The sequence below is a fragment of the Periplaneta americana genome, chromosome 2 (genome assembly GCF_040183065.1).
Source record: "Periplaneta americana isolate PAMFEO1 chromosome 2, P.americana_PAMFEO1_priV1, whole genome shotgun sequence".
NCBI lineage: Eukaryota > Metazoa > Arthropoda > Insecta > Blattodea > Blattidae > Periplaneta > Periplaneta americana.
This window is the reverse complement of record NC_091118.1, coordinates 163,276,240-163,294,463: the sequence shown is the minus strand read 5'-3', so window position 1 is coordinate 163,294,463 and position 18,224 is coordinate 163,276,240. Positions and strand designations below refer to the sequence as shown.

The 18,224-nt window shown below is 34.8% G+C and overlaps 1 protein-coding gene across 3 annotated transcripts in view; it reads right to left on the bottom strand.

Annotated features, from left to right (window-relative positions):
• Positions 1 to 18,224, bottom strand: part of LOC138694744 (uncharacterized) — a 235,332-nt gene that overhangs the window by 118,856 nt on the left and 98,252 nt on the right. For 2 of the 3 annotated variants that reach the window (XM_069818757.1, XM_069818759.1), the window contains exon 2: positions 12,080 to 12,135. The exons of the other annotated variant lie outside the window; for it this stretch is intronic. The gene's annotated coding sequence lies outside the window, so the exon portion shown is untranslated. The remainder of the gene's footprint in view (positions 1 to 12,079; positions 12,136 to 18,224) is intronic. 3 annotated transcript variants of the gene reach the window in all.

Sequence of the window (18,224 nt, the reverse complement as noted above, 5' to 3'; positions counted from 1 at the left end):
GAAACAGTAGTCAGTAGTGACTTAACAAGACTAATACTCTCACTCAATCATTATACCCATCTCTCCGTCTTTGGATCTTTCTTTCTTTCAATTTGTCCTTTTATCTTCCTCTCTCGCTTTTCCATTTCCTTTATTTTCCTTTCTTCCTTTCTCTCTCTCTCTTTCCTGCTCCTCTTCCTTTCTTTTTCGGTCGCTTTTTCTCTTTTACTTTTCTTTCTTCATTTATGTTTTTCTTTACACTTCTCTCACGCCCTTCATATTTCTTGAAAATTTCTTTTTCTATCTCTATGTTTCCCTCTTTCCTTTTTTCTTCCTTTCTTCTCTTCTTTACTTATATCAATCGCCTTTTTTCATTTCGATATTGTAATGTTCAATGGCGAAATATAATTTTCCGTTAAAAAGTACAAACATGGGAATAAGCCTAGGCCTAACTATGTTGAATTTAGTAGAATAAACAAGTCAAAAGGCTATCACTAATGTAGATTGAAAACTTGCTTAGTCTACATACTTAAAAATGGCTTTTAGAGAACCCGAAGGTTCATTGCCGCCCTCATACAAGCCCGCCATCGGTCCCTATCCTGTGCAAGATTAATCCAGTCCCTACTATCATATCGCACCTCTCTCAAATCCGTTTAATGTTATCCTCCCATCTACGTCTGGGCCTTCTCAAAGGTCTTTTTCTCTCAGGGCTCCCATATAATACACTATAGGAACTTCTGGATTCACCCATACGTCCCACATGTCCTGCCCATCTCAAACGTCTGGATTTAATATCACTAATTATGTCAGGTGAAGAATACAATGCGTGCAGTTCTGCATTGTGTAACTTTCTCGATTTTCCTGAAACTTCAACCCTCTTTTAGTCACAAATTCTCGAATACCCTTAACCTCTGTTCCTCTCTCAAAGTGAGTGTCCAAATTTCATAACCATACAGTACAACCGGTAATAGGCATATATCTGTTTTATAAATTCTAATTTTCAATTTTTCTTTAAATCAGACTGGATGACAAAAGCTTCTCAACCGAATAATAATAGATATTGCCCATATTTATTGTGCCTTTTATTTCTTCTCGATTGTCATTTATATTTGTTACTGTTGCTCCAGATATCAAAATTTTTGCACCTCTTCAAAGGGTAAATTTCCAATTTTTATATTTTCATTTTGTACTATGTTCTAGTCAAGAAATATAATCATAATTATACTTTCTCTTTTCAGGATTTACTTCCAAACCTATCTCATTACTAGCTTCGAGTCTCGAAAACTATTAGGGCCTATGGCAAAAATTGACAAATTAAGAATCCCAAAAGACTTAATTGAAGCTATTCAAAGTCTTTATATTAATTCAAAGATACAAAGTAAAATTTAAGAGGACAAAATTTCGGAACTTATACCAATTAATAAAGAAGTCAGACAAAGGTGTGGAATTTCACCAGTCCTGTTTAGTATTTACATTAACAAAAGTCACAAACATCATGAAGATATTCAGACAAAATGACAGGAACGTTTACAACGAATGACATCAAATCGAATAGGCCTACCAAAGAAAGTATTCATCTACCAACCGAAATGAAACCGAAGCAGAGGAAAACGAAAACAACGCTGGGCCAATCAAGAACACCTTGGGACTTAGGAACAGGTTCAAATGAGCTTATAACTAATCTGTTCAGATGATGATGGTGATGATGATGAAGATGATGATGATGATGATGATGATGATGATGATGATGATGATGATGATGATGATTCAAACTAGATTATTGGTGAGTAACGTGCAGTATTTTTAATATTTTCCGAAATTATACTAAATTCCAAACCCTGAGCACACAGAGATATCGGTTGACCTCTGGTTATCTGATGCGAACAGGCTTACAGAACTAGCCCTATTAAGTAAATGATGATGGTGTTGATAAAAGCTTTCGGTTCATCAACAGAAACAATTTATTAGGATTAAAAGAGAACAAATAGAGATAATCCGAAATCAATAGATGTCTGATGGTGTGAATGTGTGAACCGAAAGAGATCTAAAACACGGTAGCGGACATTTAATTTGAAATACAGTTACGTAAATCATCGGCAGAAATATAACAAATGCTGATTGTTTTCGGATAATTTAATTGGGTTTAATGAACGTTTCTTGTCATAATTATTTTGAGTAGCGGATGTAGTGTAAGTTTTCTATAAGCACATCGTTTTTTTTCTGCGTTCCTCATTTCACTATAATTCCATACAGGGTGCGAATTAAGATTTCTGATGAGGGGGGGATAGGATCCTAGATAAAGAATACCACACATAAAATAATTATTAACCTCATTCGATACGGCTCAACGCTTGGTCACACTGCATTGCTTGTCTTGCATCTTGATTATAATAATAATTACATCCATGAGCAGGCTTAAGATAAGATGTGTAATTTCTAACTTATTGATTGTTGTCAGCTTCCCGGTGATGATAACACATCGATATTATTTACTTTATACTGTACTTTATAAAGTTTACTCGAATTACAATAAACTATATTTGTGAGGGGGATAGAAGTTATAACTGGCATGGATGTTAATATGATTTATGAGAGGGGGATAACTTTTCAACAGGGGGGGAAATGTCCCCCATCCCCCCGTTAATTCGCACCCTGATTCCGTATAATGATTATGAATAAACATATTACATAAGTAAGTAAGATTTGAACTTTGTTATTGATATTTTCTCCTTGGAAAACTCACGTGAAATGTGGGTTATTGACTACTTGAGGTATCACGTGCTAAGGTTTTCCGGAAATTTAAGTGAGCTCAGCGAATGTTTGTTGTCGTGGTAATCATTTATGGACATGGCAAGCAACACGAGTGCAAGAGCGAAATTATATCACCGAAGAAAAATGAGTATAATTCATCTCGATAATTCCATCCTAAAGGTAAAGATAAGGGTACCGGTAGTCCCTTCATGAATAGACATGGGGGGCATGGAGGTAGAGCCCCATGCTTTCATGACCTTAGCATTAGAATGAGGTGGTGTGATCGGCTGCTTTTACCTCCGGGAAGGACCCAGTACTCAATTTGATAGAAGGCTGAGTGAATCACGAGGCCGTTCTGGAAATTTGGCAACTAGAAAATCCCTTCACCACCCCGGATCGAACCCGGTCCTTCCACTCTGTAGTTAACTGCTCAACCAAATGAGCTATCCGTCCTAAATAATTCCATCGTAAAATATAGAATTCATTACGTAATGTCTATTTTTCCACAGCAGCATTCCATTGTTTTCTTCGAAAGCAGAGGACCTTGGCTTTCTGCATTATGAAGTTCATGGGTAAATATTCAACTACAGCTGTAGAAATTATGATTAATGAAATATCACAATTAGAAAAATGTTTGAGGTTACAATATTTTATTCAGAACAAAGGATGCTACTTCTATTATACTCTTTGTAATTATAATTGTCCTTGTATTAACTTAGCTGTTATGTCCCACAACCGTTCCTTTGTAATTCTCACCATTCTTTTACTCATGTTAGGCCCATATGCCCAGCCTGAAATAGTCTAGATGTTTCTTGGATTTCGTAATTTCTTTCAACACGGTGTTATAAATATTGATTGCAAACCATCGCATTACTTGAATAATTTCAAGGGAAAAATTGTTCCAGGGTCGGGTTTCAAACCCGGGACCTTTGGCTGAGCCTGCAAACACTCTACTCAGGAACTATACCAGACCCCGGCTGGGTAGTTCAATCGGTAGAGCCAATGGTTCCGGCCCTGGAACAACTTTTCCCTTGAAATTATTCAAGTCATCTTTACCACCACAAATTTAAGTCACACAGAAAGTGTGCACTCAATGCTGGTCTTTGACGTTCTGTCAACCCACTTGAGGTAAGTGAATATAAGAGGAATAATTGAGCCGGGGTCAGGAAATTCATTTTGTTCACCTGCAAATAAAATATCGATATTAGAGACTGTGCAAAATGTGTAATGAGAAACTACACATCGTTTGTACAGTATCGTTTATTTTTGTTACTAGAAATGAACAGAAGTCCGCACTTTTCAACACAATCTCTGTAAGCCAAGAATATGTTATCTTAATTTATAATGAAATGAAATGAATTTCGCGTTCTAATGTACGATACAGGGGGGAGGGGGGGAATCACATGTTCATCTAAGGAGGGGAGGTACACTTTTCGCCAGCATAATGTAACTATATTTCAAGACTTTTTTCTCTCAGATTCTATAGATTCTCTGGAAACAAAATTGGCATGTTTAATATACACCATCTGTACATCAATAAATAATTTTAGTGTTTTTGAAAACCCAACTGCTATTTTATTTTAAATTATGAAAAGTTTTTTATATTTATTTTTCAGCAGGGCAGCGTTTCAATGATAAATTACTCAAATACTTGAATCTTGATGTAATTCTTTGCTTTACCTATTTTTAATAAACATGTCTACAACATATAGTGCAATCTCTAACATGTTGTAGAAAATGTTATTTTTTTACATATTAATTTCTTTTTAAAATTTGAATAAATACTATTTTAAAAAATAGACTATTCAGTCTATCTTAAATATTTTACTGCATATTGCTCATAGGAGTTAATTTTACAGGTACCGATATACCTACAAAGTTTCGTTAAGACATCTTAAGTACGTTTTCGGTTATCATTTAAACGCTGCGCTTCTGAAAAAATCTAAAAATATTCATAATTAAAAAGCTATTGAGTTTTCAAAAACATTAAAAGTATTTATTGATGTACAGATAGTGTATATTAAGCATGCCGTCCACACCTGTGGAGTAACGGTCAGCGCGTCTGGCTGCGAAACCAGGTGGCCCGGGTTCGAATCCCGGTCGGGGCAAGTTACCTGGTTGAGGTTTTTCCCTCAACCCAATACGAGCAAATGCTGGGTAACTTTCGGTGCTGGACCCCGGACTCATTTCACCGGCATTATCACCTTCATATCATTCAGACGCTAAATAACCTAGTTGTTGATACAGCGTCGTAAAATAACCCAATAAAAATATATATTAAGCATGCCAATTTTTGTTTCTCGAGAACCTATAGATTCAGAGGGAAAAAATGTTGAAATGTAGTAAAATTATATTAACGAAAGGCGTACCTCTCCCCTTAATTGATGTCAGCAAGTCTGTTTATTCACCCCTGCTCTGAATATTTGGTATGTGCGACATTCTTCCAACCAGATATTGGCTATGGGAGGTAGGTGGAGCTTGTGGCTTTCCAACTTCCTACAAAGTTCTGTCTCGAATTCTAGTGGAGACCACTATCAGAATTGGGTCCCGGAACGGAATTGTATGTATAGAATGCGTAGTAGACAAGCCATAAGGAGCAAAGGCACGCGATCCCATCCACAAGACGAACGGAAAGTAGCTGAGAGGCTTAGGACCGGAAACAATAGCGTGATACGGAAGTCAGAAACTACACGGAATTTCATTATTGTCACGCCATTAACCTCTGCAGTCAGTGTCAATGACTATAATATTATTCAATTAATCAATTCATTTATCAGTATGTATTATATCTATTATCCTATGCATAGGTGGAAAAAAAAAGAAATTTCCCCGCCTGATTTCCAAGTCCCAGATTCAACTCATTGCACATGCTTAGTGTTCCAATGTAGTGATAAATGGAAGATCGCTTAGGCACTAATTGAAATACTATTTACTTCGATTTTTGTCGTAACCCGAAAGGCATTGAAAAGATGTCAAGAAAATTTATCTATTCTTAATAGTAGTTCAAAATTTATAAACCGTGAGGTAAAATAGAATGATGGTAAACGAAAAATAACCTGTATAATTAAAAAAATTCTTTCCTCATCAGTATCTTAACTCTGAACTAGCATGCTAGCACGGAATGCTTCCGATGAATTGCCATAATCGGGGTTTTCGTACTGCATCATGTTTCTTACATAATGACTCTTACGCATTAATTTGATTTCATTTTCATATTAATTTCGTGCCTTTTGTATTAGTTGTTAAATATCTTCCTGTAATACTATTCAAGAAAAACTGGATTGAAAAACGTTGTTAAATCGTTGTGGTAAGATCATGCTCTGTAAGGATCTTCAAGAGTCGAACCAATTTATTTACGGGACTGTACAGCCCATACCTGCATGTGTGTTAACTGTCTGTATCATTGTCTATCTGCCTATCTTTCTGCCTGTATATCTATCTCCCTGTCTACATTTCAGTGTATCTAATAGTGACTTTCCTCCACGTGAAACTTTTCGTGCTTAGTTCCTGTAGATGTGTGCTCATCATAAACATTTCATATCCGCTGTATTATTTACAGATGAAGTCTCGTTCGCTGTGAACGATGTGCTCAAATGTCACTACACTCATAACTGGATTGAAGATATTCGCACTTTATTTTATAATTAAGACAACAACAAAACGTTAGTGTGAATTTATGGCCAAAAGTGAATTGCGGTACTTTATTTGAACCTTCTGTTATAGTTGAAGATGGAAAGATCCACTCGGTGTAACGCGTTACATGTGGTTAATGCAGGACTGTGCTCCTCTTTGGCAATTAATCGATTCCAAAATAAACTGAGTGGTTGTACAGGATCCATCAATTAACCTTCCCGCTCCCAATACCGGTTGTACAGGATTCAATATTTAATCTTTCCGCTCTCAGTACCTGTAGTACAGGATCCAATATTTAACTTTCCGACTCCCAATATCGATTGTACAGAATCCAATATTTAACCTTCCCACTCCCAATGCCTGAAGTACAGGATCCAATATTTAATTTTCCCACTCCCAATTCCTGTAGTACAGGATCCAATATTTAATTTTCCCACTCCCAATTCCTGTAGTACAGGATCCAATATTTAATTTTCCCACTCCCAATTCCTGTAGTACAGGATCCAATATTTAATTTTCCCACTCCCAATTCTTGTAGTACAGGATTCAATATTTAACCTTCCCACTCACAATTCCTGTAGTACAGGATCCAATATTTAATTTTCCCGCTCCCAATCCCTGTAGTACAGGATCCAATATTTAACCTTCCCACTCACAATACCGGTTGTACAGGATCCAATATTTAACCTTTCCGGTCCCAATACCTGTACTAGACTACAGGTTCCAATATTTAACCTTCCTTTCTCTCAATATATGGATTCGTTTGATTATTACTTGTCAGGTATCAACTGAAAATGTTGAAATGCTCCGAAGTCGTGTCAAATAAGGGTACCATGATTTCTAAAGACGCCTGAATTTTTTAACAGAAGCTTTACTCGTATGATGAGACGTTACAGGACTTGACTCGAGACGGCACGATTTCATTTTGAGCAAGCCTCTTAAATGTAAGCATATTAATGTGATTAAATTTATATTGGCGTTTCTTTAAGATTACTTTTCGATCGTAAGCCGCCACAGTGGTCTAGTGGCTAGACCGCTGGACTTAAAATTCTGTGGATCTAGGTTCGATTCCTTTTTGGGCTAGTCCGTGGTCCAGGTAACACGGGGATTTTTTTCAGGAGCGTCGGTTCCCTAATGGCATCCCAACAAATCCCCATCATTTGATCTCACCGCGAGTGTAGCGCAGACCAGCCTCACATGGCGCACCCTGGACAACGACTCTGTCGATAAATTTGTTTACAGACTTGCCATCATATGAATAAATGACAAACAGTTAAGTACCCGCAATCGGTCAGGAAAAAAAAAACTTCTAGAACCTGAAATTGTTCCTGAAGTTGATTCCACATGTTGTGAGACATCCTGTTTATAAGTTCTCTCATGGAGTGGTGAAATGGTGCAGAAGTCTTTCGTAAGTACCAGTTATGATAATGTTTGTGAATTACGAGGAAATGTCAAAAGTTATGGTAGCGGCAATGGTAAAACCCAAGGAAAATAATACTTCTCACCTCATTATTTGCCGGTCTCAAATTCCATTACGATTTTAAGGAATTTGAATTCTGGACTTCAGCACGCAGAGCCGATGCTCTAGCCGTCTTGCTAACGGTGAGCCCAATAAAAGCTATTAAAAGTTATAACTAACACTTTGGATTGTTGAGGGAAACGAATTTCTAAACATTGCGTCTTATTTAGTTAATAATTTATGTTAATGTAGGAAAGCACTGATAACTGAAGGTTTCCCCGATAATAAATTGTAGCTGTAGAGCTTATGTCATAGCGAATGCGGGAAAACCCGTAACCTGATAACGTTGTTGTTTCCTTTACCAGCAGACATTCACTGAAGAAATTACTGGTTTGTAACTTCGCAGAAATAAAAAGATGTCATGACCACACTTGGACGACGTCACGAAGCACACACATGATAGGCCTACAACGTGAATTTATATCAATCTACACACAGGTTATTTAGCGTGTACTAGTATTTCGAGACTATTATGTGGCACCAGTGCTTTAAGACGAATAATAATAATAATAATAATAATAATAACCTGCAGAAAAGTATATTCTATTATCCATGTGCTAAAAAGGATAAATGATCATCTTCCCTCTTGCTTAAAAAAGTCCCTTGTGCAGACGCTTGTATTTCCCTATTTTGACTATGCTGACATTTTACTGACTGACCTTTCCAGCAAAAACAAAACGAAACTTCAACGTGCTCATAACTTGTGTGTACGTACTTGTGTGCACACTTTAGGGCAGGCCTGGGCATCGGGAGCGGATCCAGATCTAAACAGGGACGCTTAATATTCATCCGTCACTGAATCAAAGCTGCGCGGTGTTCGGCGGGGAAGAAAGGGGATGAAGAGAAATCATATGGCTCCCCGTGAGAGAGTAGAATCCGCTCTTGCTGCCCAGCCCTGCTTTAGGGTTATATGTGAAGTTCCTATGAAATAGCATTGCAAGGCGGTTATAGAACTAATACTGTAGTGGAAGGTTTCTAATATAAATCTGAAGAAATGGTTTCTGTGCATTGTCAGTGTTTGGAGATTTATAGAAAATATAAAATAAGAACAGAATAAGAGAGAGAATGCCATTTAATCCAAGTTCACAATGTTCACTTAAACGTAAAACATCCCGTAAATAAGAATACTACACAAAGGCGAATTGAAGTGATTGCATATCAATACAGTAAGGACAAAAATAATGTTAAACAATATCTGAGGGCACTTTCATATCATATGGAGCAGCCTGCTGACTCCAGTAAGAAAGAAAATTAGAAAATTAAATACTTAATAGAATACTGCAAATTAGCTTACATTTCATCGTATGATGACGCAGAATATCTGCATGGAAATATCATATGTACTTCGGTACATTAAAATAATATATTACATTTCATTGTCAAGTTATTAGTTTACATTTTAATAAATATTGTTCTGGACATTCATGTTACCATACATGTAATAACTCGTGAATTTAAGGGCCATTTAATGACTGGACATTTTTTATACTATTTAAGATAATGATCATTTAATGACTATGGCCATATTTTATATTGGATATCTAATGACTGAGGATATTTCTGATACTGGACATTAATGATAATGGACTTTTTTACAGTGAACATTTCGCAGTGGACTGATTGACTGATAATCGTTTATTTAACTTATCGTCGTCCTCATTATACCAGCGCACTCATTTTGTCAGGTATCCAGCTTTGAAGCCGTTTGCCTTGATTAACTTTCAGTTTAATTATATCACCTATGTTAATTAACTTAAAGATAAAGACATTTGTGTAATTTATAAAATATATAAAATTGAAAGCTACATGAGCAGAGCAGTCCGCATTTTAACGAATTGTTGCAATAGTTAACTACGAGTAAATAACAAACATGGCTATACACAATAGGATGTAACCGAGAAGTAAAATAAAGTTTGACATGTTTATATGGACATGTTTAATGCTTTTATTTATGGAGTCCTTCCGTAAACCAACTCTTACCCTGTGTCTCTTTTACGTCTTGCAAATGTGGATGTATGAAACAAAGTGATCATGCAGTTTTACAAATCATCAATTAAATAAAGTTTGACATGTTTATATGGACATGTTTAATGCTTTTATTTATGGAGTCCTTCCGTAAACTAACTCTTACCTTGTGTCTCTTTTACGTCTTGCAAATGTGGATGTATGAAACAAAGTGATCATGCAGTTTCACAAATCGTTAATTAAATAAAGTTTGACGTGTTTATATGGACATGTTTAATGCTTTTATTTATGGAGTCATTCCGTAAACCAACTCTTAGCCTGTGTCTCTTTTACGTCTTGCAAATGTGGATGTATGAAACAAAGTGATCATGCAGTTTCACAAATCATTAATTAAATTAATTTATAATTCAATTACGTAAAGTATTACATTCATGTGAAATGAAAAGGAACTTTGTGTTAGGAGTAGGCGTCTCTAATTCCAAGGATTGACTTGCAACGTAGATCTACATTTCGAAGCGATTGCGCATGTAGACGTAATCCAAGATTATTGTACTGTATATCAAGAGGGATTTAATACCTCTCTGTAACAAGGTAACTCAAAGCATGTGCTTCAGGCATATCACAGTACTGAAAGCACAAGCTTTGATCGCATGGGTGTCATCAATACAGGTGTGAGGTTACCATTTATAAAATATCAAAAGCTATTTATCCACCGAGGGCTTTGGTGCCTCTGCACAGATTTACACATACCCACATATTTGGAATTTTACCAACTTGATATTGGAGGACACAAGGCGAGGCTATCGTGATAACAACGACTAAATCATCGGCTTATAGTGTAAACCTGCTACCCGCCAAAAAGAAAATTTTACAAGGGAAGCAAAAAACTGAGTTTAAATTAACTCTGAAACTTTAGGACCAAATCTAAAGTACAGGTACAAATATCACCTGTACTTTGGATTTGATCCTAAAGTTTCAGAGTTAATTTAAACTTACTTTTTCGCTTCCCTGTAAATTTTCTCTTTGGCGGTTAGCAGGTTTACACTCTAAGAAGCAAACGTTCTGATGGGGGCAGATAAAAATGTTAATCCTTTTTCTTCCACCATGTTAATAATGTCAAAAGAAGTGCTTATACAAATTTTGGCCACTCGACCGCAATTACGAGGGCCGTAAAAAAATATGTTCGCCAGGAGCCGTTAACAGAAAAAAATACAATTTCATAGGACAAATTTAATGGAACAGACACAGCAATTGTTGAGCTATTTTTCAACATATTTTCCTTCGGAATTGAGACATTTCCCATATTATGGGATTGACAGAGAGAGGTGCAGACGCGTTAAACGCTGGTTCCTATCTGAGGCGGCTGACTTCTACGACAAAAAATTGATCCCAGGGTATGACAAATGTCTCAATTTCAGTGGGGGATATGTTGACAAATAGCGGAACAATTGCTGTATCTGTTTCAATACATATTTCCATGCAATTGTGCTTTTTTTTTTCTATAAACGGCCCCAAGGAATATCACTTTCTGGACGGCCTCGTAATTGCGGTCGAGTGGCCAAAATTTGTGTAAGCACTTCTTTTGACATTATTAACAAGGTGGAAGGAAAAAATGTAACTTTTTTATCTGCCCCCATCAGAACGTTTACTTGTAAGCCGACGAAATATTCATGTCATAGAAGAGATTCGAACTAGTGAACTCAGCTTCTATGCATTGTTAATGTGGAATCTTTAACAACAATTTTGAAAGATATCAAAATCCATTTACCCAAGTTTTTCGAAATGTAGCGAGATTTACCTTAACAAGGAAGCTGACCATAATTTCAGGTCGAACCTCATTCAAAGCTTCCACACGAATAAAGAGTGTACATAAATAATGATCTACAAAGGCTTAGTTGCCAATACAAACCGTAAAAAACAAAAAGATGTTTTAAAAGTAACTTAAAAAAGTTTCCCTTTATTGGTATTTCGATAACAATTCTGCGTAAGTACTTTTCGATTGTTAAGTCACACCTTATGCTAACTTTTAAGTCACGAATTTAGCCTAGTTTCCAGAGTTGGAATATTGACAGAACGTACGTATTACACTTTTGCACCAATGTATCTTAAACGAAATCATAAATAGCGAGCTGTGTTTCCAATGCGACCGAAAGTGAATTTGTTGCTTACAACGACTTTGGAAGGTTTCCACATAAATTTCGTATGCTATTTTAAATTTCTTTTCCTACTTACACTAGACTTCTACACGGCGAAGCGCAAGTCAGCTCAGCACGATGTCGGTCCTCCACCTGAAAAGAAGACAGTGCAGAGTGTGAAAATATACCCACAACCGCGATTTTCATGCAGTATTAAAGCTGCGTGCCTTAACAGTCCCGTACACCGCAAAAATGCCTAAACATTAAAGAAAATTAAATTTATATACAATACTTTATGATAATGGATATAAAACTCTTTGAAAAAAAGATTGAATACCGGTAACGTAAAAGTAAGGCAATGAAAAAGAAACTTGAAATAACTAAAACAGAGACTTCCATCTCTTAAAATTTATTTCTTGTCCCGTATTTGTCTGTATAATTTTAAATGTAATATATTTAATAATCCTAATGGAAATGTTTATAAAAATCATATCACAATTTTAAAATAAATTTTAATATCATGCATTTCAGACATTCAAAGTTTACTGTTACTTTTCAGCATAATCCATTCACTCAATAAACTGAGCTCCGGCTAGAACTCGTCTATCCTTCTTCAACAACGTAAAGATTAATTATTTTTCGTCCTACATATGTTATGGTTACCATTGATTAATCGAAATAAGACCTACAACGTGTCGGACCAACCACTCTTTAATCGAGCTGATTCGAAGCTGCTATCCAAGTTTAAGGAGAATGTCAGGTGATCCAAGGCTAATTCTCGATTTTTTCTCATCTATCAATGCTAGGTAACCTTGCAATTGATAGAAGGTCGTTAAATAACGATAAAAAAGGGAATTCCAATACAGAGTATCTAGAAATTAAGTTATTAGCTCCTCTCAGGTACTATCGTACGTGTATATCAACGGATTCATTACACATAGAAGTTAGTAATAAGTGAGATTTTGAATCTATCTGTCCCTATTCTTCTCTGTGAGAAGACTCTCCATAAACTTTATATATTTGATATATATATATAGTCCACGCCTGTGGAGTAACGGTTAGCACGTCTAGCCGCGAAACCAGGTGGCCCGGGTTCGATTCCCGGTTGGGGCAAGTTACCTGGTTGAGGTTTTTTCCGGGGTAACTTACGGTGTTGGACCCCGGACTCATTTCACCGGCATTATCACCTTCATCTCATTCAGACGCTAAATAACCTAAGCTGTTGATAAAGCGTCGTAAAATAACCTACTAAAATAAAAAAAAAAGATATATATATATATATATATATATATATATATATATATATATATATTATAAAGAGTTAAAAACAGTAATAATGCATCTAGTGATTATAAATTGTGCACCGCCATCTCTTCTAGTCCCGAAGTATAAATTTTACACGAAAATATCTGACCCCACCGGGAATCGAACCCGGCTCGGCTAGTCTGGAGGCAGACATAGCTAACTCGACGGACAAAAGCAATAAGTGAAAGTATAGAAAAATACATGATTAGTGATCATATATTAATCATTGTTAGAATATCGTAATTTATACCTTCACATCTTAAGAAAGTTACGGCAATGGCAGAGACAGAAGTGCTGTCATCTTGGGAATGAAGTTCGAGAAGCATTGCAGAAGAGACTTACAAAGAAAAACTGCCTGAACTGGAAGTGAAGGAACAGTGACAGTAATGCATCCGCAATAATCGATTGTCTTTAATCTCAATGTTCAGCTTATCTAAAATTCATTACTTTTATCTTTTCATGCCATAGTTTGAGGTCATAGACCTAATCACAGTACCTGTGTATTTCAAACTGGCGCCTCAAGGTCAAGCAATGGATTGCATTTGCCACGTGTTTTTACCCCAATCCTGAACCATTCTCTTCAATTAAGTCAGTTGGGACAGCCGGAATTACCAGTGCTTCAGTACACAATTTTCAGTTCAGTGACTCGTGCGTGTTTATACTTTTGTACGTTTGTACGTGACCTTGAGCCGCCAGTTCGAAATGCACAGATAATAGTAATATAGTCTAGCTACGTTTACGCAAGATCCTTAACAAGACATATCGGATGCTCTCGGTTAGGTTCATCGGAAACAGCCGAAAGTGGTCGAACTGTGTTCCCGGTTTAATCGAGGTCACCAGTTGCGAATCATACTAGCTGATAACTTGTTTCGTACGCAATTGAGTTTTGAGTGTGGTGCTATTTTGACATTTTTATTGCTCTGTTTGTGGTTCATTGTATAATATTATGTAATATGATGAGAATTCTTATAATTTAGAACAAATAATTTTCATTTACGACAGTTACATGAAAAATAAATAAATATTATTATTATTATTATTATTATTATTATTATTATTATTATTATTATTATTATTATTATTACTATTATTATTATTATGTCAGTTTACAATGACTTTTGACATTTTCTGACAGCCAAATATTTATTTACAGCCACTGATAAATGTATCGCACTGCAAGATGCCACTCCCCTCTATCTCTCCAAAGGTCTTCTCCTAATTGTCTTTTTTTCATAGCTTCCAGAATGCCCTTTTTCCATGTTGTCACAGATCTACCTCTTTTTCTTCTTCTTGATTGGGTCCAATCATATGCCGACCTTGGTAATCTTTCCGTATCCATTTGCATCATATGCCCATACCATATTAGTATATCATATCATAATACTATATCATTCTTAACTTCCATTTTCTCTCTGATTATATAGTTTCTAATTTTATCTCTTCTTGAAATGTCTGCTGATCGTATCCAATAATTCATTTCTAAGGCCAAAAATTTATTTTTGAATGCGTTTTGGAATTGCCAAATTTCTGTCCAATATAAAGTTGTACTTCTCACAATTGATTTATAAATTTTATGTTTAGTTTCAGTTCTGAATTTATTATCCCACCATACTTGATTAAGAGTGGATATTGCATATTTTCCTTTCTTCAAACGTTCTTTCATTTCTACATGGTTCCTTCCATCATCTGTGATTGTAACACCTGAATATTTGTATTTATTACTGTATTTAATAACACCTTTATTTTCAAGTATCATATTTTGTTTCTTTCCCCCAATAATCATATAATGAGATTTTTCAAAAATAAATTTTAATCCAGATTTTTCATATTTTTCAATGAGTTTTTTGCTCATGTATTCAATATCATCATAGTCTTCCGCTAGTATAATTTGATCATCAGCAAATTGTAGAGTATATATATTTTTTGTCACCAACCAAAACACTCATATGCCTACATTTCTTCTTCCATCCTTTCAGAGCTTCTTCCAGGTAAATTTTAAACAGTGTTGGAGACAGGCAGTATCCCAGGCGTAATCATTTAGTCATAGGTACGAAACTCAGTTGATACCTTATTTTTTTATTTTCATTCTCGCCAAAGAAGTCTGTATAAATTCTGATTTGCTTTAATTAAACTTTTTGAAATATCAACTCTTTCCAAATATTCCCAAATATTGCAAAAGAAATTTTGTGCATTACGCGAATTGTTCGACGAAAGAATAATTAGCAACAGTTTGTAGTCTCCCAAGACCTGGACCTAAACCTCTGTGATTTTTATTAGTGGAACTATCTTTAAGTAAAAAGAGTACGCAAACCATCCACGTCATCTGAGGGGTTTCAAGGAAAATATGTTTTGTCTGCGATTATTTTTGTAATACAGCAAACTGAAATTTACCATTCTTTTCCACAGGATTGACTCATGTTTAAGAGCGGACAGTGAACACTTGGATCTTCTGATATAACGATGAGTACAATTTTATCTATACTAATAATAAATCTGAACCCGAAATTTTTCTGGTAATTTTCGATTTTCCAAAAATAATTGGTCCTACCATATATAATTAATCACCCTGAAACCGAAAATAGCTTTTTTGAAATTTTTGTTTGTATGTATGTCTGTCTGTCTGTATGTTTGTTACCTTTTCACGCGATTTCGATGAAAATTGGAATATAAATTAAGTTCGTTGTAACTTAGATTTGAGGCTATATGGCATTCAAAATACATTATTTAAAAGGGGGGTTATAAGGGGGTCTGAATTAAATAAATCGAAATATCTCGCTTATTATTGATTTTTGTGAAAAATGTTACATAACAAAAATTTCTTTAAAAATCATTTTCGATAAGTTTTATTCTCTGAAAAAGTTTGATAGGACTGATATTTAATGAGATAAATGAGTTTCAAAATTAAAATAACTACCATCTAAGGCGGTGTAATGAAATAAACAAATGAATTCGTCTATAAGGGGTCTTGGTCAACAACAATCGAAAGCTATGAAACATAGCCTACAGATAATGTTTCTGTGTTTGTATGAAGTAATATCGGAAGCTAAATTAACCGATTTGTGTAATTAATTATTATTTCACCATTGGAAAGTGTAGTTTCTCTATATGGACATAATGCTATAATGTTATTACAGTAACTTCTGAGTGAATTGAGGGCAGGTAAGATTAAAATAGCATCTTATGCACAAACAACTTGATAGGCTATTCTGTGTATTCGTTTCCTGTATTTCTTAAAATAATGTTTATCTCAGAGAATTAACGAACCACAAGAGTGTATTGATTTAGTATGCAGTAATAATATGTTAGCTTAGTATTCCATTATTTTATAATCCAAATTTTAACTATGCTCAATTGAATCGTGTTAAAATACATAAAATACATATGCATTAAATGCAATACAAAAAAATTGGGTAATGAGCCAAGCAGATTATGTTGCGCTGTCGTAAAATAAAATTTGTTCCTCCTGAGATTCAAGAGCCCCCCATAACAAATTAAAAACTTACTTATCGGTATACATCCGTTATCAACACATTTTTATATAATATAATATAATATAATATAATATAATATAATATAATATAATATAATATAATATAATATAATTTAAGTTATTTAAGTTATTTGAAGGGTTCAGAACCATAGTGGCCCAGGCGCCATTTACTGAATACGTAGAAAACAAGGGTTAAAATTAAGTTATTACCATAATTCAATGGAAACATATAGCAAGTAAAATAAAGTATACACATTAAATCTAAATGATATGTCAGTCTTCATTAAAGTATGGATGCATGTAATAAAAATTAAGAAATATGTTAAAGGAATTGTCATTGCACCAAATGAGTGGTCTCTGGACCAAAATGATCGAATTTTAATTATTTAAATACAATTTAAATTAAGTAACATATTAAAACATTTATCCTTCTATCAAACACGAATCGTCCCTGGATCAAATGTCCTATTTTAATTATGTAATTACTTTATATTTATTTCTAGCGGGTGCAGCGGAGCGCACGGGTACGGCTAGTTTCTAATAAGTAATTAAAGTACATACGTATACAAAATAAGTTAAAAAACAATAACTGACATCAGAACGGTGGTTCAGTGTTTTGTACAGCAAAACACTGCAGATCACCCGTCTGATGTACACCCGTTATTTGTAATGCTCTCAGCGCAGATAAAAAGAGCGGATGACGATATTGAACATTATATCTCACATCATAGACAAGAAAAATTTGAACTTCCCTCATCCAAGCTCTCACAATGCTATTAGCAGTTTGGTATCCATATTTTCTGTTTCCGCTACATTTGGTTAATCTAAATGAGTAATATTAAAATCTTTGTGTAGCGACTGCCAGCAAATAACGATGAATGGAAGCACTTTACTCTTTCAAAGCTTTCATTATTGTTTGTTTTCTGTGTAAACATGAGCAAAAATTTCCATTCGTAATATAATCTATTCCGCTGTTCTGTACCTCTGGGATAATTTACTCGGTTTATATGTTTTAATAATCATGAATCTGGAAAAAAAAAAAAAAAATGGAAAATTCTTGTCATATATTCAAAGTAATTCAATTATTTTATATATCGCTCACTGAGAAGTGAGATTATATTATTTTTTCAGATCTGGTTTATCTCGTTTATTAAAATATATTTGCAGTCTCAAAACTCTGTAAGTTACATTATCTTTTATCAACAGTAATCACTAGAGATTTTGATTTATCAACAGTAATCTCACTAGACGTTTTGATTTATCTAGAGAAAATCAAAACTTGAGTGGGATTTAATTGACTATTACACGATTAGAAGAAAGTATATAAAGATTAGAAGTAACGAAGTACTCCAATACAATAAAATATTAATTGACTTACGAAAATAGGCCTACAACTGTCTTCAAATATATTATTGTACCATCTCAACATTACAAATATTACGCTAGA